This window comes from Lissotriton vulgaris, chromosome 8 (genome assembly GCF_964263255.1).
Source record: "Lissotriton vulgaris chromosome 8, aLisVul1.2, whole genome shotgun sequence".
Lineage (NCBI taxonomy): Eukaryota > Metazoa > Chordata > Amphibia > Caudata > Salamandridae > Lissotriton > Lissotriton vulgaris.
In genome coordinates this window covers 41,563,202-41,586,979 of record NC_141696.1, presented here as the reverse complement: position 1 = coordinate 41,586,979, position 23,778 = coordinate 41,563,202, and the positions used below count along the sequence as shown (strand labels likewise).

The 23,778-nt window shown below is 41.9% G+C and overlaps 1 protein-coding gene across 1 annotated transcript in view; it reads left to right on the top strand.

The window, feature by feature from the left end:
• Positions 1 to 23,778, top strand: part of LOC147693345 (extracellular calcium-sensing receptor-like) — a 112,244-nt gene that overhangs the window by 83,975 nt on the left and 4,491 nt on the right. The gene's annotated exons all lie outside the window — the stretch shown is intronic.

The window sequence follows — 23,778 nt, the reverse complement described above, 5'->3', positions numbered from 1 at the left end:
CTGCCCTTTTAACAGGGTAGAGAGATCCACTTGCAGGGGGGTACAGTGAGTGACTGCACCTGCCTGCAAGGGAATGTCTAGGGACCCCCTTTCCCACCTCCAGTGGGCTGCGATCAGGGGATCAGGGGGTCTCACTGACTTGCATCTGTGCCCATGTCTATGATATGGTGTGGGTGCAGGAGCAAAGGGATTACTCATTTGCAGGGGCAATGCAACAGAGAGAAGACCCTATGGTGATAGTTCTAGTGCTATATGTGCTATATGTGCTCCAGTGCTATCTAATTTAAAGAAGGAACACAAGCATCTGCAACCCTTTCTGTAATACCAAAGTGCACCAGTGTCACGCAAAGCGGGCACTAAGATATTTTGCGCCCCCTGGGCACTTCCGTAATATGGCCCCTGGAAGATACAACCTTTTGACCCTGCCCTGCCCTACATAGTAGTATGCACAGGCCTTTCCGCCTTTTGCCAGGATGATGGACAGCTTACCAAAATGTCCCCAGTATGTTTCCTGCCAATTGTGGTTCTTGAAGGCGTAAAATACGAGGGCATCTCCACCAAATAAAGGAGTACTTACTTTATATAGTTGAGAGGATGCACCCTTGTTTGGTGGAGATTCACCTCTTTGTAGTCTTGTTGTCTTGTCTATATGAGGATTCTTGTTATCACAGAGTTACGGAAGAAGACACATGAAGAACAATCACATTGCCTAAATTAAACGCACAGAAGGTCACTAGAGATATTTCGATCAAGCGCATTACATAGTTGTAGTGTAGAATATGCACTTGACACTTACCCAACGAGATAGCACTTACTAATTAACCAGTAGAAAGTACTCCAGTTGGGTAGATATTTTGTGCAAACTGTGGACTTTTGTTGGATAAAGGGGCATGTGAGGTTCTGTTCTAGCCCACACAGCTAATGATAAACCCAAACAGGCACTTAGATACTCACTCACACACCCATTCTGCCACTCTCACGTCCACTCACAGACCAACACAGCCACTCACACCCCGACCCACACACCCATTCACTTACTAACGCACCCACTTAGACATCCACAAAACAACTCACAAACCCACTCACAGACTGATATGACCACTCACACACCCACTGTAAGAGCCTGACTGAATCCTAGAGCTTAACGAGGTCAGTTCTTAAATGTAGTTGTACACAAAAGCTAAAACCAGGCTAAGAAGAAACTAAAAGGAATCAGCTGGTTTTAAGGATGGAGTACTCGAAATTCAAAAATGGCCGCTAAAATTCTACTCTCGAGTCAGCGTTCTAGTGTTGCAGAGTGTGAGACAGTGAAGGCACAACCAGCCCGCTCAGCCTTGTTATAGCACACTTCTCCATAGGTAATTCCATTAGAGGCAGCATTTTCTGGGTGCGCCACAAAAATTAGTCAGGGTATTTTTAATATGCTAAATTTTGATGTTTTAGTTTCGCCACGAACATCACAAATATAGTCCTCGATTAGTGGCCAAGGTACAAGTCAACAATTACTTCAGTTCCAAAAACTGAGGGGGAGTTTGGTTATGTGACTAAACTATTGGAGTAATAGTGTCTCTGTTCTGTGCGCTCGGCGGAGTCAGCACTAGCAATTCAGAGGAAGTCTGCAGCAGTTATCAGAATAACTGCTTAAGGATTTCAAGAGGAGCTTCATGTAAAACAAGTACAAGAGAGAGAGAGAGAGACAGAGATAGAAATCCTTCTTACCTGAAGTCCGTAATGAAATCAGTTCTGTTGCGTCTTCCATGGTTCCCGCACATACCTGATAAGGAAAAGGGAAATATTATTGACTATTGACCAAAAGAATGTAAAGTTGTCATTAAGTGAATAAGAAGCTACTATACAGTTGTGAATAAGTGAACATGAAGATACTATTACACATATAGAAAGAAGAGGGGCGCTCAGTCAAAAAGCAATTGGCAAAGGTTTAAAGCAAAATACATAATTCTTAAAAATTCAGAGGGTAGTAGCGCACGATAGTCCCGGGGTCCTCAGAGGGACCGCAGCGGGTCGCGGTAGCAGCCGGAGTTTATGTGCCCGCCTCATGTGCCCCATCTGGACCAGGCCCTTACCAAGGCTCAGGCCGCACTGCCCAGGGCCTCCGCAGACTGTCCTCAGGGCTCAGGAGGCCAGCATCGGATGCCGCCGATCCACAGGGGCACAGTAGACGTTCATCGAGACAGGTAAAATTGCCAATTAAGAGGGATGCTCAGGATAAACAGGGAATTCAGCACGCAGCATTAGCAAGACTCGTCCGCCATCTTCGGGGCTTGGGCACGCTCCCCAAATAAAAGGTCATAATAATACATTTTTCAACAAACACATTTTATAGCAAAAATATTAAGCATGTGCGGGAAATCCGTTCCGCTCGCGGATTTCGCGTTTTTTTGGTTAATCCGTGAACTCCCGCGAACTTACTGAAAATCCGCGAAATTCGCGAGCGGTGGATTTGGGGGGCAAAAGTTCAAGCCTGTTGAACTTTTAACTATGTTAGGATTGCGCCGGCAAGCTGCCAGCGCCATCTTAAAATAGTTACTAAGTTAGCTTCAACAGGAAGCACTAATAGATAAAATAAAGCAGGTGCTCGAGCACCAGCTTTATTTTATCTATTAGTGCTTCCTGATTAAGCTAATTTAGTAACTATTTTAGAATGGCGCAGGCAGCTTGCCGGCGCCATCCTAAAATAGTTACAGCAGCCCATAAATGTGAGTTTTGTCGAGGTTGGGCAGGTGTGCGTTCTCCCCATATCTATCGTCGGAAATTACCTATGATGCTTGATGGAGGCCTTTGCATTATTGACTTTCACGAGCTCAATCCCTGTGCAGTTACTGTGACCACGAGCTTCTCTGATCCGTGCCTGTCCTTTTATGCACACAAGAGGCATGTGAACTCGAGGGACCCCGGTGCTCTTCGGTGGGATGGCAAAGTTAATCAGCCCCCCAAAAATGTGAGTTTTGTCGAGGCTGGGCAGGTGTGCGTTCTCCCCATATCTATCGTCGGAAATTACCTATGATGCTTGATGGAGGCCTTTGCATTATTGACTTTCACGAGCTCAATCCCTGTGCAGTTCCTGTGACCACGAGCCTCTCTGATCCGTGCCTGTCCTTTTATGCACACAAGAGGCATGTGAACTTGCATATAAGCCTCGCCCGTTTGGCCCTGCCCCTCACACTAGCGATATGCACCGTTTTCCCACCCGGCCTGCCCTTTACCCACACAATCCGCAAAATCCGCGAATCCGCAAATTCGCGGATTTTGCGGATCGCAAATTTGCAAATTTTCAAATTTGCGAATTGCGAATTCGCAAAATTCGCCCATGCTTCAAAAATATATATGCATGTGATTTTTCATTACCATACAAAATGTGTCAGGGTAAAATATGCAACTAAAATGCATTTTTATAAATACATCATAGTTAATCCACATTTACTATAATTTCATACATTAATTTTACTTAATTTGAATTCTTTTTTTCATTAAAGACTTTTTTAAAAAATGTATTAACAATGAAAGTGAAATATTCCAGATATTAACAAAAAATCCATTGAAAATAAAAATTGCTTAAAAATGTATAGCAACAATTTGTGTAGATAAACATATTTAACAAAATAAAAGGTACATAAATAATAACATTATACATTATAACATTTAAAACAATAATTTTCAAAATGTTTTTTAATTTAATTGGAAAAATATTTCCAAATGTACATTTACATTTTTTAACCTTTTTTTATCAATCCATTTAAATTAATGATTACATGTTTATAAATTAATTAACTAATTTAAATATTACTGTTTCAAAATGTTACAATATTAATTTGCATGTCTTCAAAAATGTAACATGAAATTAAAATAAAAAATGTTCACATTTTACAAATGTCCCCACCTTATCCCCTAAAAACCCAGTATCCTGCTACTATAAAACAGTATCTAATACAACATGTGGTTCAAATCCATCTAGGTTCATGTTGTTTAGCCAGATTTGGAGTATTTGTTCCTTATTGTTCTTGGTAAATGGATGAAATTAGCTTTTCGTAGCCTTAAGCTTCAGGCCGGTGGAGTAAATGGCATCTTGTTCTCCTTTGCATGACAACAGAGAACATCTGTTTTTCCGTGCTTCTTTCCTGGCCTAAATGTAATTAAATACTTGAATCAGAAGAAGACATGCTGTTATTGTCAGTAACTCTCTGGCATAATTATTTTTCTTTTTTTAAGTTTGAAAAGCTTTATTAATATGAAACAAGGTAAAAAATATTCCAGCAATACGCATAAAAGAAGGTATACATAAGGCAAATAAGTAAGCTGATATGAGCAGGAGAAGAAAATAAAAGCATTTTCGAGATTGTATCTAGAAGGGAGGGAGGGAGAAGGGGGAAGGAGGGAGATGAAAAGGAAGGGAAGAAAATATGGGGTAATAATCTCACATTAAAGAAGCATAAAAGACAAGGCAAAGAAATGCATACAAGAAACATATCATATATAAGGCAATATTAATTTGTCAAGGAAATCCAACTTACATGATAAATAAAAGGATAAAATACAAAAATGATGAAAAATCAGGGACAAAGGTTTTCAAGGGGGTTTAATATTCTCAGAATTTAAATGTGAAACATTCTTCAGTACAGCTCGAGCTAAATAGGAAGTGAGAGGCAACCATAATACATCTCTGTTAAATCTTGGTGTACAAGTCGAAGCAAAAGATACATCCAATCTATGAAATTGACAAAGTGTTCCAACAATGTTGTATGGAAAGATTTGTAAAAGTCTTCCAATTGAAGGAAATATGTTGAAAAGCAAGAGCAAGCATGAGATCAAAAAGACCATGAGTATGTGGGGAAAGATCAATTAAGTCAGAGAGACTACCAGCAAAGAGTATTGGAATAGAATAGGGGACAGAGAAAGTAAGGATACGAGAAATATATGACCAGACTTTCTCCCAAAAAGCAAAAACCAGAGGGCAGAGAAAAAGAAGGTGAAAAAGGTCAGCGTTGGAGGAAGTACAATCCCAACAATTAGCAGTAGTAGAAGAAGAGAAGCGAGCTAAAGAAACAGGGGAAAGGTAAAGTCTGTGATAGAGAAAGAACAAATGATTGAGTAAGGGAAGCCAAGCGAGAGTTTTTGAAGGACCTGATCCAAAGTTTGTCCCAAAAAGCTATAGACCAATCACATCCTAAATCTGATTCCCAAACGCGTTCTAATTTAGATTTAATACGATATGGGTCTGGGTCCAGGAAAAATGTATTTATAAGGGAGGCCTTGGGAAAAGTATTGAGTATTGTGAGAAGGGAATTAGGTGAGTCAACGAAGGGGAAGAGGGAAGAGAGTAATATGTGTCAGTGACGATTTCCATAAGAATAGTAAACTGGTGAAAAAAAGAGCGAGGGCAATGGAATAAGGATTGGAATTGGGGAAAGGAACAAGGGGAAAGACCGTCAAAGAGATGATTAACCCATATAATACCTTTTAACCTCCATGACTTCCAAAAAATGGGCCTGTTGTTGAAGAGGATAAGCGAATTATACCATAGAGGGTTTATAAAAAAGATTCACGGGAGTTAACAACAGGAAACACATGAGGTTTCAATAAGGAACAAGTGTGTTTAAACAAGGGAAGGGTGGTTAGGGAAGATTTGGCAGAAAAACTGATAAGATTGTCAAAGGAGTGAGGTAGCAATAAGGAATGTTCAATAAGGAGCCATAGGGGAGTAAGGGCAGAACATTGGGAAAATGAATGCCCCCATTAGACTTAGGTTTGCGGAGAAAGGATAAAGCTATTCCGGATTTCCTACCCTTCCAAAGAAAGGAAGAAAGACAGGAATCAATCCGTTTAAAATAAAGAGCAGGAATATGAACAGGAAGCATAAAAATATTATAAATTAAAATCGGAGCAATCGTCATTTTAATAAAATCCAGACGACCCCACCAGGAAAGAAAAAAATGATTCCAAGAGGAATTTAGTTTCTCGATTCGACATACGGCTGCAGATAAATTTAATTTAATAGAAGAGATGGAATTGGAAAACCAAATACTTAAGTACTTAATTTTTGTGATATTCCACGCGAATCCAGTGTCAGCGAAAGAGTGAGGAAGACAAAATTTGGTAAGAGGGAGAATTTCAGTTTTATAGGAGTTGATTTTATAACCAGAAACAAAGGAAAATGATTGGAATTCAGAAAGCAAAGGGGTAATAGAGATCTCAGGGGAAGAAATAAATGAAAGAATGTTATCTGCATATGCAGAAAGCTTAAGCTGTTGGGAACCGCAAGGAAATCCGGAAATGGAATCATTGCTACGAATTGAAGTTAAAAAAGGTTCAAGAGCTAAGACAAAAAGAAGAGGGGATAGAGGACAGCCTTGTCAAACACCACGTTGAAGAGGGAAATAGGAGGAAATGCGGCCGTTGACTAAGACGGACGCCTTTGGAGCAGAATTAAGTAGTGAAATAAGTGATATGAATTTGGGACCAAAGCCATGCCAGCGTAATGACGCGAACAAAAAAGACCAATCCACTCTGTCGAAAGCTTTTTCAGCATCAACTGAAATAGTGGCCAAGGAAGAGGAAAGTGAGGAAGATTTATTCAATACATTAAGAAAGAGACGAGAATTGTCGGAAGTCAACCTCCCTTTAACAAAACCACACTGCTCTTTTCCGATAAGATGGGGCATTAGGAGATCTAAACGTTATACAAGCATCTTAGCAAAGAGCTTGTAATCAACATTAACAAGGGAAATTGGGCGGTAGTTTTTACAAAATTGAGGATCACAACCGTCTTTGGGAATAAGGCAAATAGTGGCTTCCTGGAAAGTCTTGTCTGTTTTGCCATTGGAAAAAAATGATTGAAAGAGTGTTAAAAGTCTGGGGAGTAGTAGATCGGAGAAATGTAGATAAAACTCAACAGAGAATCCATCAGTACCAGGTGATTTCCCTTTAGTAAGGGAAGTTAAAGCTGAAGAAAGCTCTTTAAGCAAGAGATCTTTTGCAAGATCAAGGAAGTTAAGATGTGAATTAGAAGGAGAAGGAAGCTTGTCAAGATAGATTCGAATAAGAGAAGAGGAAGGAGGAGATTCTGGTGTATAAAGATTTTGATAGAATAATTTAAACTTGTCAAGAATATCTAGATCCTTATATAGAAGGGATTTATCAGAAGAGTAAATAGAATCAATAAGAGTGCTCTCTTTATGCGATTAGAGATAATTTGCTAATAATTTACCTGCCTTATTACGACCACCATAATAACGATCACTACTGCGCAGGAGTATTGATGACGCGATATCCGTAGTAGATTTGTTGAATTCAATCTTAGCTCAAATCAATTCAGGGGAAATGGAAGATCATGAGGAGGTATAGAAAACGTGCTCTTAATGTTTAATGTGTGCTAAAATAGATTTCCTTTTTTGAAGAAAGCGTTTCTTCTTTTTTGGATACAAAATCTATGATGAATCTCCTAGCCGTGGCTTTAAATGAATCCCATATGATGTGTGGAGCTGAAGCAGAATCGGAGTTGAGATCAAGGAATTCCCTAGTAAAAGACCGAAACAAAGAGGAAAAAAGAAGGTCACTAAGTAAAGAATTATTAAAACGCCAGCAAGAGGATTTTGGGCAAGAGGGAGTAAATCAAGATCAGTAATAATTGGGGCATGATCAGAAATGACAATAGGCTCAATAGAAGAGGTCAGTACATTTTGGCACAAAGATTGATAGAGAAAAATGTAGTCTAGGCGAGAGAGAGAAGTGTGAGGAGGAGAAAAGAAAGAGTAATCAAGGGTGTCAAGGTGAGAAAGTCTCCAGGAGTCAATGAGATTTATCTGAGAAATGGTATCAAGGAACTGCCTGTGAGCCTTATGCGGAGTAAAGCGGACTGTAGATTTGCGATAAAAAAATGAATCAACAATTTGGTTGTAATCACCACCTAAAATGAGGAAATCATCTCGATATTGTATTTACTTTTCTGTAATCAGGGGCCAAAAAGTACCATCAGGTTGTGTAGGGCCATAAACATTTAAAACGGTAAGAGGGACAGAGTTAATTGATAACTTTGCTAGGACCCATATACCATCTGTGTCATTCTCCTGTGATAGGATTGTACATTTCAACTTTTTGTGACATAAGATGACTACATCATTCTTTTTGTTTGTAGATGGCAAAAATAAAACTGTGCCCACCCAGCTTCTTTGTAATTTGAGTGACTCAGATTCTGTTGGATGAGTTTCCTGTAGGAAAACTATTTCTGGATTATACGAGGCAAGGTGGGAAAGGATTCTCTGCCTTTTAATCGGATTTATAAAACCCTTCACATTCCAGGAGAGAACTCGGAAAGAGACAGGATTAAAAATTGAAAAAACGTATACACAACCAATAATGCATTATTATTCAATAGAAAAAGAAGAAAAACCAAAAAAGAAATATGGAATAAAACGTAAACATAGATATAAAAAGAAGGCGAGTTGACAACAAAAACAGAAGAGAAAATAATATATGTAGAAGAGGACAGAGTAAATATACATAAGAGATATGCAGGTGAGATAAAATCAGGAAGAGGGTGCCAAGGGGAAAAGGAAAGAGAGGGAAAGAAGAAAAGGATAGAAGAAGACAAAAAGACATAAAAGCAGAGACAGTACATATCCAAAGGACGACTGAAATAACATACCTGAAGGGGAGACAAAAAAGGACAATGGGACAATGGCGACGCACAACAAGACAAACTAGCCAAAACTGGGACACCAAACCCCATCGGGACTAAGATGTTATACCAGAAGGCACAACATGTGGAATGAGTTGAGGGGAGCATAGAGAAATCTATAAGAAAAATCAAGAAAAAAGTTAGCATAAGAATACTGGCAGGAGGAAAAAATAAAAGGATGACTAAATAAGATGAACCAGAAACATGCTAGACCTGAGGAACATATTAAGCGATTTTAGGCAAACACCTACTCAAGAAGTGATCAGAGATATAACAACAATACTACAAACAATCAATGAACAACATCAAAAATCAATCACTGTGCAACAGATAAAGAAAATAGGATGTGAAATATCATGAAGAAAACTGTAAGAAAAAAAAAAGAAGAGTTAAACAGTCAACCATTAGAAGAATTAGTAGCGTCCATGCTAATAGAAGTGTGAATCAGGATAAAGTTCTTGAGTCCGCTGGGTCTTGGAAGGTCCATGTTTTATTTTGGTAAGTGACTTTAAAAATACAGGGATGGAATAAACCATATGTGGCATCAAGAGATTGGAGGGGAGCACGGAGATGCAAGAATTATTTTCTTCTGGACGCTGTAGCAGTGGGAGCATCTTGAGACAGAAAACTCTCTGACCCAGCCACGAAACTTGTCTCTTAGCTCTTGCTGCAGACAAAACTGAAAGGAGATCAGTGAATTTCAAAAAAAGTATAATGACACCTCGAGGTTCAGATGGAACAGTTGATGAAGAAAGTCTAGGACCCAGCCGATGAGCTCTTTGGATGCTGAGGGAAGTAGTTGAGGTCATCTCCAGGAGTTTCGGGAGGAAAGAACGACACAGTGTCATCACCTTCCAAAGATTCTGGTAAGCCATATATATGTAGATTATTTCTCCCATTTCTGTTTTCCAAGTCTTCCGTGTGTTGCTGGAGGCGGAGGACCGTTTTCTCAAGAGAAGAGATCCGCCGAGAATGAACCTGAATTTCTGAGGATTGTTGCTCCAAAGAAGTCATTCTATTATCTAAGATAGACCATTTTTCCTCAAGAAATTGCATCTTGTTGTTTGTTTCCTCCACAAACGGTCTCAAAGCACATATTTCTTTTAAAAAGAACTCCATAGACATGGTGGATGGTCAGGTGAAAAAGGGTCATGTTTCAATCATTTAGTTGAGGAAATGGGAGGGAAATATTTGCTTGGAGCAGCTTGCGCAGTCAAGTTACTCCAGCCATTTTGCTCGAAATTGTTGAAGAAGTCAGATCCGGCAATGAAGAAGCTGAAGAAGATGCCAAGACTGCGCTATTTGATGGAACAAAAACAAATTTAGGCTTGCGCAATTTTGCCATAAGTGTCAAGGGTATAGTGTCAAAAAGAATCATATATTGATGAACTTTGGGTAACAAAATAAAGCATTAGTGAGGCAAAGCGACATTGCATAGGAACAATAAAGACGTAAAAGCTTAAATGCTGTTCAGAGAGCAGAAGGCCACGATGTAAGTGGCAATTTGACAAAAACAAAAATCGTGGTTATGCAGGAAAATGTTGAATCAAAGCCTGTAGAGGAAGACAAATTAAATTAGTCACAACAGCAACCAATTACCACAGCGGAATGTTGAAGAAATCCTGTAGCAGATGAAACAAAGCGACATTAATAAGCACACTTGGAATGGGATAAACAGGCTAATGAAAGAGAAGCTGCAAAAATTATTGGCGATGAGAGGTACTCCAGTAGTTGTATGAAAGAGCCAATTTTTTTTCAGAACGCTCCCCCAAAATGGCGGACGTCGTGAAGAAGAGACAGCCTTACAGAAAAAAGAAATACAGGAATAAACTTCAATTGTGTCTCCTATGCACATGCTTCCGGTGACATGGAAGCAGTTAGGGCTCTTGAAGGGAAGAACAACTCAGTTAGGTCAATGGAGCAAAACTCATGATGGAAGAAGCCCTTCAGTCAAATATAAGCACACAAAGCAGCTGCAACAGGATACATTAGCCGCTAAGAAGGAGGTTTAAAAAAATAAAAAACAGCTGGCGGGAGGAATGTGGGGACTGCATGAGCCAGTAAACCGGGGCATTTGTGGTGAAGCGCTGAGGTACAGGGCGCTGAACAGGCTTCGAAGGGCGCGCGCATAAAATGGCGGGTGCCGTGAGGAGCTGAACGCTGATGAAAGGAAAGGATGAAGCGCGTCGCACTGAAATATAAAAAACACCTCACTGAGGTCTCTGCATGATCGTATGAGCAATGCGACCAGTTTCCAGCAATTAGTACAGCGGAAAACGCGTCGACAGGCTTCAAAGCAGTCCCAATGCGGAGAGCGGAATCCCTAGGCGGCCATCTTAGTCGACACCATAACCACGCCCATCTGGCAATATTATTTTTCTAATTCTTAGAGGGTATGTTAAAAGAATGTCACAGGATGCAGGGCTTGTGTCTCATGATCTGGTTGCAATAGTGAGAACAAAAAACTGTGCCCCCTCTCTCAATGACTTATTGCTGGGACTAAATGAACAACGACGTTAGATTTGATCCGGTATATTTATTTATACCTTTTTCTTTAGATCATTATTTCAAAAGTAAATTTGTTTGGCAGAAAAGGATACAACAAACACAATTACATACACAATTATTGACAATACACTCAGAAATACATTAACAAAATGATACTAACACACTCTGTGAAAAGAAGGAAAATGTTTCAAGTGTAACATCCCACAAATAACTGCTAAACTATAAACGTTGCAATTAAACAATTTAGTGCGGACGAATCATAAAATACACGACAAAAGAGCCAATTCGAAAACAAAAGCAAAAACAGCGTAAGGCAGATATATTCTTGAAACACAATAAATGTCTATAATTAGCTCTTGCTGGATTGCCGACGCGTTTCAAGTTTGGACATGAAGTTTCCAAACTCTCACCAGGGCTCTTGTTATTATTCTGGGTATTAGTGTTAGGTTGGCCTGCTCGAGATTCTAAAAATGGACCAAATCCTTTATTCAGGACACAACCAGGATGGCTTCAATGACAACACCAACCTTAAAGAGATCGATTTAATGGCCAAAATAGGGTCTGGGGGCGGAGGATTGTCTTTTCATAGATTCCTTTCAAATTCTTCTGCTGGGAGATGGCAGACACTTCTGCCCTGTGCCTTTGACTTTTGCTGCTAGCAGCACTCCTCGCCCCCACTCTGCGGCCCCAGACGGGGCTGTTCGCAGTCACTCTGTTGTCCTCGGCGCTTCGTAGTCAATTACCGTTGTAGTCTTTAGGCTTCTCAGTTGGCGCGACTTGGATGCAATACCCTCTCTCTCTCGGTGGGGCCGCAGAGTGGGGGCGAGGAGTGCTGCTAGCAGCAAAAGTCAAAGGCACAGGGCAGAAGTGTCTGCCATCTCCCAGCAGAAGAATTTGAAAGGAATCTATGAAAAGACAATCCTCCGCCCCCAGACCCTATTTTGGCCATTAAATCGATCTCTTTAAGGTTGGTGATGTCATTGAAGCCATCCTGGCTGTGTCCTGAATAAAGGATTTGGTCCATTTTTAGAAACTCGAGCAGGCCAACCTAACACTAATACCCAGAATAATAACAAGAGCCCTGATGAGAGTTTGGAAACTTCATGTCCAAACTTGAAACGCGTCGGCAATCCAGCAAGAGCTAATTATAGACATTTATTGTGTTTCAAGAATATATCTGCCTTACGCTGTTTTTGCTTTTGTTTTCGAATTGGCTCTTTTGTCGTGTATTTTATGATTCGTCCGCACTAATTATTTGTGGGATGTTACACTTGAAAAATTTTCCTTCTTTTCACAGAGTGTGTTAGTATCATTTTGTTAATGTATTTCTGAGTGTATTGTCAATAATTGTGTATGTAATTGTGTTTGTTGTATCCTTTTCTGCCAAACAAAATTACTTTAGAAATAATGATCTAAAGAAAAAGGTATAAATAAATATACCGGATCAAATCTTACGTCGTTGTTCATTTGGTCCCAGCAATAAGTCATTGAGAGAGGGGGCACAGTTTTTTGTTCTCGCTTATATAGGGTCCAGCCCTCCCTCAGCCCCGCCAAGGACCTACCTCCTTATTGTGTGCTGGTTGCAATAGTAGCACTCCAATGGCAAATTATGATATGTCAGGTTCTGCCACGAAGGGCGAATATACATCTGGTTTCTCAGTATGACGGCTGATAAGAAAGATGCCTTTACTTTTCGGATAACTTGATTTTGTCCCTCTTTCCAAACAGAGTTCACCTTTTTCAGTTAACTGAATGATTGGTTAAATGATGTAGGAAAAATCTGTATATACTGTTGGTAAAAGTTAACAAAGGTAAAGAACCGTTTCCCTGCTTTTACTATCTAGGCCATTCCAGCTTTGACCTTTCAAGAGCCTTTGCTGATGCCCTAACTTGAGCCTTAAGAGGAGCTCTGTGGTTACTCGAACAAGCATTTCTGAAGCTTTGTGTACAAGCTGTGCTGGACCTGGCCCTCACTGAAAGGACACCCCCAACCGTTTTGCTTTTAACCCCCAACACACTTTTTGCTGATCTTCTTTTTGTTGGCCTTGGGACTCTTTACAGCTGCTAACCAATGATAACGTGCATGTGCTCCCTCCTTAGGAAAATCCACCTATAAAACCCATAGCATTCTTTACAAGTATGTGTCACAGAAATGTGCATATTATACATCCAAAAGTTTATCATGAGCACACTAGTATTGTAAAGTTTGAATTGTTCTTGCAAAATACTGTCACCAGCGTTTCACAGTTTGCAGCAGAAATAGAGCGTTTATGCACGGTAATTTACTACTAATGTTTGTACAAAGGAAGTTACAGAACAATGCAGTAATACATCAGTAAACATACACCATATTCGTAGTGGTGGTGACCGAGTAAACAATCATCAATACTGTAGTTCTAACCTCTAAAGTGGCAGATGCCTGACTTTGCACATTGGACATTCAGAACCTGCCTCTGCCGGTGAAGGTCACCCACATGGTGGATAGTTTCATCCATGTCAGATGCAGCCATGGGCTAATGTTGGTGATATTGATAGTTGCGGCCCAAGGGCTGCGTTGGGCTATGCTGATAACTGTGTATGTGGCTTACATGTACACCGCGGTTTGAAAAATAATCACTTGCCTCTTGACACTGCTACTATAAATATCTCCTCCACTTTAGCAGCTGTTTGTTACCTCTGGAAGCAATCATGCCTGGCCAAGCAGGTGAAAGAGCCCCTGCCTTCTCTCCAGAGGAGCTAGAGAAAATTAAGAGGCACTTCCCCTGAAAGCCCTGCTTTATGGCTCACCAGAGGAACAGTTAACTATTTCACATACATGTTTTACTCTGTTCAACTCTGTGCTTTCTATTCCCACAGGCTACAACGTGCCTCTGATGCTCAGAGTGAGTTCAAATTACTATTTGAACATTGTGTGGTCCCTACATAGGAGAATCATGTAATGGGTTGTGGAGAACTGTACTTTGTGCACTTAACATCACCATTGTGATGTGTGACGTGTGATAAGCCCTAGATCCTACTTGTGTTGAATGCACATATCTATGCATGTATACATTTCATGGTACCTATGTTATATTTCCCTGTCGGATCATGGTAAATGTGAAAAGACATGTATTGGCTTTACAGCTTGAGCTGTGTATGTATACTGTTTATTTATTTATTATGTATTTATTATTATACTGTAAGAAGCAGTTGAGGATGATGTTAGCTATGTGTACAGTCCCACATATCACTCAGCCCACACCAGACCTGTTGTCTGAGAGCTAGCTATACCTCACAGACCCCTTCAGAGTGCCACACAACCTTGAGGTCGTATATTGAGTACCCACACAATGTACTTTTATATATTGTAGAGGTGGAAATGTGATGTTCATCTGGGATAAGTGTACTCAGCCTGCAGAGAGCAAGGCCTGATAATGAGTTGCTGTTATGGGTACGACCACACCTGCACCTATTCCATCCTGAAGTAGAAAATAATGTTTGCACAGTTGTTTACAGTAATGTGAAATGTGCAATATACATGAACAATTTAAGTGCTGTACAACTTTCAGCCAAGAGAAATGCTCACTATACTCTGGTTATTCTTTTTCATGTTTTCATGCTGTACAACTCTAAACCAAGAACAATGCTCAGTATACGCTGTAGACATGAGTATGCTAATGAAATGCTTACCGGCAGACCTCCTTCACGTGTAAAATGTCAAGTGTGTAACACGTGTTGGGAAATCACCAGCGGAACGGCATGAGTATTTAAACTCATCCCGCATGCAGTCTCCGTTTAACCTTGTTTGCTCGTTGCACTTACCTGACTCCATTTCCTCATCGGGCGGATGCCTCCTCAGGTGTTACTTCTCCTGGCTTCGACATCTCTGGCTGGCTTCCCTTCCCGTCACTCCTTCCTCTGCTCCAGTGGGTGGTCTTCCTTCCTGTTTGTCCATCTATTGCTACCAGGAACCCTGTAGACAAATCACAAGAGAAAAAGATCAGTGAAGATAAAGCAATGATACAAGGTAAAATGAACAGTCTTTAGATATACCAGTGAGTCAACTTTTTTCTAAGTGTGCAATCGGAGCAAAAACTATTTTGGCGGCTCCGTAAACTTATATGCACACATGAGAGACGACAAAAAATGTATAGAGGATCTTTCTAATATTGGAGTGAAGGCAAAACCGTAATGTCTGCAAAATTGGATCAAGACACAATCTGACAATGGCAAGCTGACTTTCCAGTGAAGGACAATTATTGACATTTCGCATAGTGTACAATTCCTCACTCTGTTTGGTTTCTTATTTTATTTTTATACAATTTAGTTTTGCTGAACAAATAGAAAACAGAAGTCGGCTAAAAAAAACTTAGGTACGAAACCTGTGAAATATGTGCACTAGGCAAAACCATTACAAACAAGTAAATGTCTGCTGATAGATATAAAGATAAATGTTAATTCTGTTACACAGGATGTTCGTATTCTCATTAGAATCTGTTTCACTGGCATGTGGCTAAAGAAGCCTAATTCAGGGACACCATCTCTCTGTTGTGCAATATCAGTTTCACAAAGTTAGGTAGGATATGTAATGTGTTCTAGAAGACATTCAGCATATGCTGGGTATCTCTTGTGATTGATAATACATATGTTTTTCTTTGACTATCCTGTATTATAATGAAGAACAAGACTCGTACACATCCAGAAGCCCCAGAATCCAGAGTATCAAGGTCTTTCCAGGCATTCAGAGAGGTGTCTTCCTTCTGTTCAGTGAAGACTTCTGGTATCTTCGTTGTTTTGTCTCTCTTCTCTCAGCCCAATTCCCTTTCCCCCTTGGGGGCTTCCAGATTGGCAGTGTGTTGTTTCTACTTACTGCTGTTCTGTTAGTTCCCAGGGGACTTGGGGAACTATTGTCGCCAATGCAGAAAAACCTGGAGTACAGGTGAGTGGCTTGTCATAATAGTTGTGCCCAGTCTGGGCCATGGGCCAGGCTGGGGCAGAGTTACTGTGGCAATACAACTGATGCACAGAGTAATCTCCCTATAGACCTGCTGAACCTTAGATGTTCCAAAAATGGGTTTTCTGAACCAATTTTAGCACTGATTCCTTTTACATGGGCTACATTTGGAATGGTGACTGAGGTAACTCCCGGACCTCATACTTCTTTTCACGGACCAACATTGCCAATGTGTCTCATTTACTTATTTCAAGCCCCCTACTCCCACAGGTCTGTTGTCATTTTTCCAGAAGTTATGCTTGCATTGTACGGGCTTGTTGCACATGTGACACATTTAATAGTGTAAGTAGTTGGTTACATCTGAACTGATTTTGATATGTGAATCATGAGATTTGTTAAATTCAACCAATCAAACAAGACATACAATGGTATGTTGAATGTCATCCCTGTAATAGTGCCACTTATGACAAAAGGTGTGTCCTATGATGGCAGTGCATACCACACAAACTCAATCCGAGGCAGTATGATATCCTGTTGAGTAGTCCAAATGTCCACAGATCCCTAGACTCTCAGTGACACATACCAGTCTTTGCCTTGTGACTAAAGTCTTAGGACATAGTCTATACTATGGTACCAGCCTGTATGGACTGTATGCATCAAGTCAATGGGCCTGGCTGTAAAGGTGTCTGTACTGACATGCACAAGTAGTTTACCCTTCAGAAGGTCACAATGGTGCGTTTTGCTTCATGGAATCTCACATCACAGTGGATGTAGGATGATCCTGGGCTACCTGATGTAAGTGGGCTGGCTTAGCCAGTGAAGGTCATGACCAGGGTTGATAGTCAGCAGATGACTACAAAAGGGTGTATCCATGTATTTGTAGTGCTTAGCACGTGAGAATTACACATGTAGTGTGTTAACTATTGAATAATGCTTGTGCTAGGTGTATACAAAATGTGTGCCAACCAAACAAATATCCTAAATCTTGCCGGTGTAATCTGTTTCATCATCTATTGCATCCATACAGGTCAATGCCCATCAGAAGTAAGCCATTTGGAGAGCCATTGCTCAGAAGGTGCTGTCTCTGGGGATCCATCGCTGATGCAGCAATGGTGGGAGGACCTGAGGCCTGGACCCGGAAGATCACAGAGGTCCAGCTGGGCATGTCCTTCCAATATGGACGGGACATGCGCCAGCCTCTGACCCTCCTAATGGCCCACATACTGGTGGTGGCCTAACTGGAGCTTGTTAAGCAGTTGAGGGCCCAAAAGCAGTTATAAGGGAATTCGTCCCAGCTAGAGTCCTACATGTTACATTGCCAACTTTTTCTGTTACTGGCAGTCATTTCCCCATCAATATTGGGGGTGGCCTATATGCGATGCACAATAAAAGTTATTGTTTGTTTAGGTCTGGTAGTAGGTGCATGCTGTTGTGCTTTGCCTATTGTATTTCTGACCAGGAACACAGCAGAGTCAAGTCCGCTACCAATTTACTGTCTTAAGCAGACACATGACTGAGTAAAGTGATTAATCAGCTCATGTTTTTTTATACTTATGGGTGACAATAGAACCACACAGGCCACTTGTCTGCATTGTGTCAGGAGTAATGCCCCCTCACTATTGTGTCTCATGTGATGGTGGCCCTATTGCATGTGACATAGCATATATTGCACTTTGGAGGCAGTCACTGAGCAATACTTACCCTTGGTAAGTGGTGAATCTGCAGTGACATGTAATTGCAAACATCATTAGTGCCATCAGTATATTTGTCTACATTTAGGCATATATCCCTTTCCTCATTGTAGTATCATCTGTATTACTGTTTCATACATGATCTACGTGTCTTCATAGGTCGATGTCTGTTACCATCATAAATGTTAGTGTAGGCCAATCTGCATTTGCAAGTAGTTATTTGTGATGGGTATATATGTGTTACCACAGACAGTGTGTAGATGTTGGTGGGTGAGTCACACATCCATGCCACTGATGTGGGAGTATTCAGTTATGTAAACTGCACATGTTGATTTGCCAAGGTTCATTCACTGACTGGTGACATGTGTCAGAGAGGGACATGCAGAAATGTAGGTATCATATGCTCACCCAGGTACTGGTGGGGGGGAAACAACCCCTCGAGATAAATGGAAATTAACTAACCTGCTCCCTTTGGGAACCATCCTTGTCCTAAATCAGAAGTAAAAAGCCTTGGTTTCTGGATAGATGCTAAAATGACGATGGCGACCGGAGCCAAGAAATTAGCATTTACTTGCTTTGGAATATGAAGAACTCTCAAAAAACAGCTTAGATGGCTTCCTGAAACATTACGCGAATTAGTAATAAAAGGTTTAGTCATTTCCAGACTTGCCTGCAGGAACTCTTTGTAGTAGGCAGCCCTAGGTCCACTCCAAGTTGTTCAAAATGCCACTGCATGGATACTTTTGAAAATCCCCAAATGTCACTCTGCCACAACTGTTCAAGCTAGTCTTCACTGGATGCCTGTATCTAAGAGGAATCCAATTCATGGTACTATGCATGGCCCACAAAGCAATATATATAAGAGGTCCTAAATTGATCCAAAATATTCTTACCCCATGTATCCCTGCAAGAATTCTGCTTTCTGATTCTGAAAATCTTCTCGTAGTTACCATGATAAGGAGGACCAGGAGTGGTGGCAGATCCTTTGCCTTTCTGGCACCTATTCTTTGGAACACACTCCCTCTGTAACTAAGACAAACTAATTCTGAAGCAAATTTTAGGGAACTGTGAAAACCTTCCTGTTCTAATAGTACCTTCAACTAGAAAATATCAAGTAGTTACAGTGCTGGAACCCTCCGGGTAGCCAGGCGCTTAAGAAATCCTTGTGAATACAATAGAATATGTTGGTGTCTACTCTCAGTAATACAGTGGAATTTATGTTTGCGAGATAAACAGGTACTGTGATGTCCCTTCCCATTAGCTCACAGGATAAACCACTTCTTTATGTAATGGAGATTCCCTGAGCCTCATCTCCTTGTGCTTGCCCTAAGTTGGCAGGGTCTGCCCGACGTGGGTTACTTGCTCATTTTGCCACTGGATTGAAGCTAGCCTGGCTGGTGAGGGGTGTTACCTCGAAACTGGTCCCTGGATGCTTGTTTCCGGTCCAGGGAAGACCTGGCCTGGCATTTCGGTCTGGTCTTTTCCCATTAAGCACAGGTTCACAACTAATTTGCATACGGCTGGGTCTGAACTGGGGTGGCAGAGTGAGCTAAAGAATGATGATGGATTCAACCCACATCTGAGATTTGGGGTGAGTGTCTGAAAAGGTTTGGCACTCTGTCCATCATCACCTTGTGTTTGCTTTGTTCACCCTAAGTCAGCAGGGTATACCCATACATGGGTCCCTTGCTCACTAAATTACTGTTTTCAAACTAGCCTGGCTGATGAGGGGTGTTTCCCTGAGACCGGTCCCAGGAGGCTTGTTTCCAGTTCAGGGAAGACCTGGCCTGGCAGTTCCGTCTGGACTGTTCCCATGAGGCACAGTGTCAAGACTGATTTGCATATGGCTGGGTTTGAACTAGGGTGGCAGAGTGAGCTAAAGAACAATGATGGGTGCAACCCAGATCTGTGACTGTGGGTGAGTGTCTGAAAAGGTTTGGTGCTCTGTCCATCATCTGTTTGTGTTTGCTTTGATCAGACAACTTCACTCATGAAACTGGAGCTGTCTGTTGTTATGAATTCACTGTGAACATCTGTTTACAGGTCATGTAGCAGGCCATGTGCAATGGTAATTAAGAAGCCACTATTGTGGACCTTGTAGTTGGAGTCTTCTGTACTGTAAAGTGTGTTCTGGCACATGCAATAAACTTATTTTAAATGTAATTTCGCAGCATCCCAGGCAAGTGGAGGAAACAGGGCCAACATTGTTGGGGAAGCAGCTTGCCACAGGGGCTCCAATCGTGACACCATGAACACAGAGGGAGCAACTGGCACAGAGGGGGAGGGGAGTGCCACGGAGGACACAGACTCAATATCATCATCTTCAAAGTCAACCTCCAGGAGACACTCCCTAGTGGTAGCGGAACACACAGGACCTGTACCCACATCACCCTTGTCTGCCACCCCCTTCCATCTCAGCCCACCCTGTTGCTACCTACCCAGTTGGCCTAGCCCACTCCCTTAAGAGGGGAGCCATCTCCTTCGCTCCATGCACCTTAACCCCTGTCCCTGTTTCCCCACCTGCCCTAAGTGAGGCCACCCCCTGAGAAATATATCTGTGGGTGAGACAGCACTACTGAGTGCCATCCAGAGGTAAGGTAGCCATCTGCAACAGATGGGGGCCTACCTGAAAGGCACCCACAGTGCTATGACTGGCCCACAGAGATCTTTTTAGGCTCTGGCCTTCTTCCTCACTGCAGCCTTCCACCCATCTCAAGGTTCCAGCCATGCCTCTTTACCAGCCATATTCCCTATTCCCAGTCGTGTCCCAAGCACACTCACACATACACACACACACACACACACACACACACACACACAAACACTTCAACAGCCTGAGAAACACACTAGCACACAACCACTAACCTGACACTAACCCACCTCACCACCACCTCCAACATACCCTCAGAAACCACACCCATACCCACAGACCCATCCCCAAAAGCCAGAATTCCCCCAGACACAACACTCCTACCCACAGACCCATCCACCACCCCCAGCATTATCCCAGACACCACCAAACCCACCCACCACCCCACGATTTCCCCAACACCCTGTCTGCATCACCAGACCCATGCACTCACTCCAGCGTTACACCAGACACCCCATTTGCACCACCAGACTCAACAACCACACCCAGTATTCCCCCTGACACCACACCTGCACCACCAGACCGATCGACAACACCCAGCATACCCAGCACATCCACATCTTTCACCCCCCAAAAATGCAAACGCATACTCACACACACACACATGCAAAACACAAACATGATACATCACATACACCAACACCTGCACCAACAACACACCCACCCACAAGTGACACTTCCAGTCCCTCTACCTCCCAACCCCTTTTACCTCCCGCACATCCTGTCCATTTTCCCTGTGACAGTGTGTTATTTGTGCTTGCCCTTAGCCCTGTCAAACCCAACATACCCTCCGAAATCTTAAGAACCTCTTCCACATCCGAATACATCCCTGAAAAACCTAATCCCCTCCACCACTAAACCTAGGCTTACCCCTCAGAAGACCAAAACCACTCCCAAAATCAAAGAGACCCCTCCGAAAGTCAGGACCACACCTCCCAAAACCAAACCCAACCCTCCCAATACCGAGCTCAGGCCTCCCAAGTGACATAATTGAGGTGCCTGGACTACCCACTAGATGCTCCTATTTGTGAGGAGGTTCCCTGGCAGTGTCACAAAGGGCAAGTCTAGTGGCACAGCAGTGTGCTGACCCCCACAGTGTGAGAATGGACTGGCCATTGGCATTTCCTTTACTGCATTTAATTGTTTTTTGCAAAATAAAGATTACTTCATTTAATTGTTTTTTACAAAATAAACATCTTCTTTGTTTAGAACACATTAGTCTGAACAATTTGATGTTATTAAATACTTTGTGATGTGTGACTACAGTTGTGTTTCTTTCATCCCTGATTGCTGATCCATTTTAAGTGGTAAGTATGATCTGACTTTCAACCAGTGCTGAAGTTTCACCGGCCACAGGGGCATGTTCAATGGGAGGATATGTGGGATTAATTCCATTTGGGGCTAACATTGCATTTGGTGGTATTTCATATGGAAAGTATTTCAGCTTGGCCTGGCCAATGTCAACATAATTAAGCTTGCACTTCTCCCTATGATGTAGGCTGGATATGTGTTTGATGTGTTCAAGTAAGATATTTATATATCCACACATGGAGGGTGTTAAATTGTCTTACATTTTGCAGACATTTTGTGAGAAATACTGTCACTGCTGTGTTTGCTTTCATGACTTGCACTTACACATTTCCCACATATTCAGGGCACTTGATTATGCTATTGGTTGTCCCTGATATAGTTAAATTCACAGGTCCTGTGCACATGGTGGTTTGAAGGGAAGTGCAAAGTGGTCTGTGGCCCAGGGCCTCATTCTTTCAAGGGTCAGACTGGTTGAGGCATACCTAGTCCACAAAGTCTTCACATTGTGACCTTTAAATGCTTCTCACACTGACATTTTTTTATTCTATTTACCTGACGTTACCTATAAATGTGGGTGATGTGTGAGAGTCCATTACAGAGATGTAGAAGTGAAGGTGTGTTTCAGTTTCATGACAAATCCATACAGATGTATCTTGTTTTTAAAACTTTATTTACTCAATTTTTCAAACATTAACTGAGCGGTTATACAGAGTCTTCAAACACATATCTCCATCCATTTGTTTCCAGTTGGTGGCAGAGTCCAAGTACACATCAATATTGCATGTTTATCTATGACCTGGTGGGGGAGTAACAGCATACATAATTACGGCAACACACAATTCTCAACATTACGTTTTGCTGTTACTAACTATCAGAACCATTGTTCTGGCCATTTCCATTTCCGATTGGGTTTGGAAGCTCTCCCCCATAACTCTCTCCAGAGTGCAATGTCCTCCGCTAGTTTTTCATCCTTCCGACAGGCTTTCATGTGCAATTCTTCTACAAGAGACCATTCCCCCATATCCTTTAACCAGCTCTCTAATGTCGGGCCCATGTGCTCATCCAGAATATAGCTACCCTCCGTTTGGCAAGTACTAGGGTTAATTGTAGCAATTTATTAGCCATTCCCTGTTTCTTGGGTTTTGGAACCAGCCCCAGGAGGCAGTGCTCTGGTTTGGCCCCCTGGCTGACCCTTGCTAATACAGATGTATCTTTGATATCACAACAGGACCTAGTATGTGAGCAATGTGAGGGTGTCACATAGATCAACACCTGTGATATTGATGAGGAGATGCCGTTGTATGACACAATTTAATGCACACATCACTGTCCCTGATTATGAGATGTGAACACATGTTGATTTTGTATAGTGTGCCTGTGCAGGCTCAGTGACATGGCCAAAGAGGGCATCATAGAGCTGTAATTTGATCATACATTGAAAACAATTCTGTACAGTGGCCCACAAAATATGTTTGCCTGAGGGACCCCAAATCCTTTGCCAGGTCCATGTTGGGGCATCTATTTGCTGAGGAGTCTCTGGAAATGGGTAAGAGCATAGCTTACTGTCAGTTGCATCCATGACAGTGTTGGTTTGGATGTTATCAAGTAGGAACAGCAGCAGAGAGACGTATATGATCAGTTGCATGGTGGCACAGCATGTGTGAAGATGAGTACAGGTGAGATCCAGTCTTCCCTTTCCGCCATCTCAGATGTTTTGGTTGGACCACCACAGTCATGCCAGAAGGGAAAGCACATTGTAATTGGGCAGGTGGTAACACTGGCAGTCCTCCCTCCAACAGATACATTGGCTTAGTTTACTGCCGCCTCAGTCGAGATTTGCTGGCGGCAGTGGAGGGACTGTGGTGGTCTTTCATTTATGGAACAGCATGCATCATAATAGGGTGGTCAGACCGCCATTGGTGCAGAGGTGATTCTGATGCTGTTTCAACGGTGGTACCATGACCACCAAACTAGTCATCAGGCCCTTAAAATA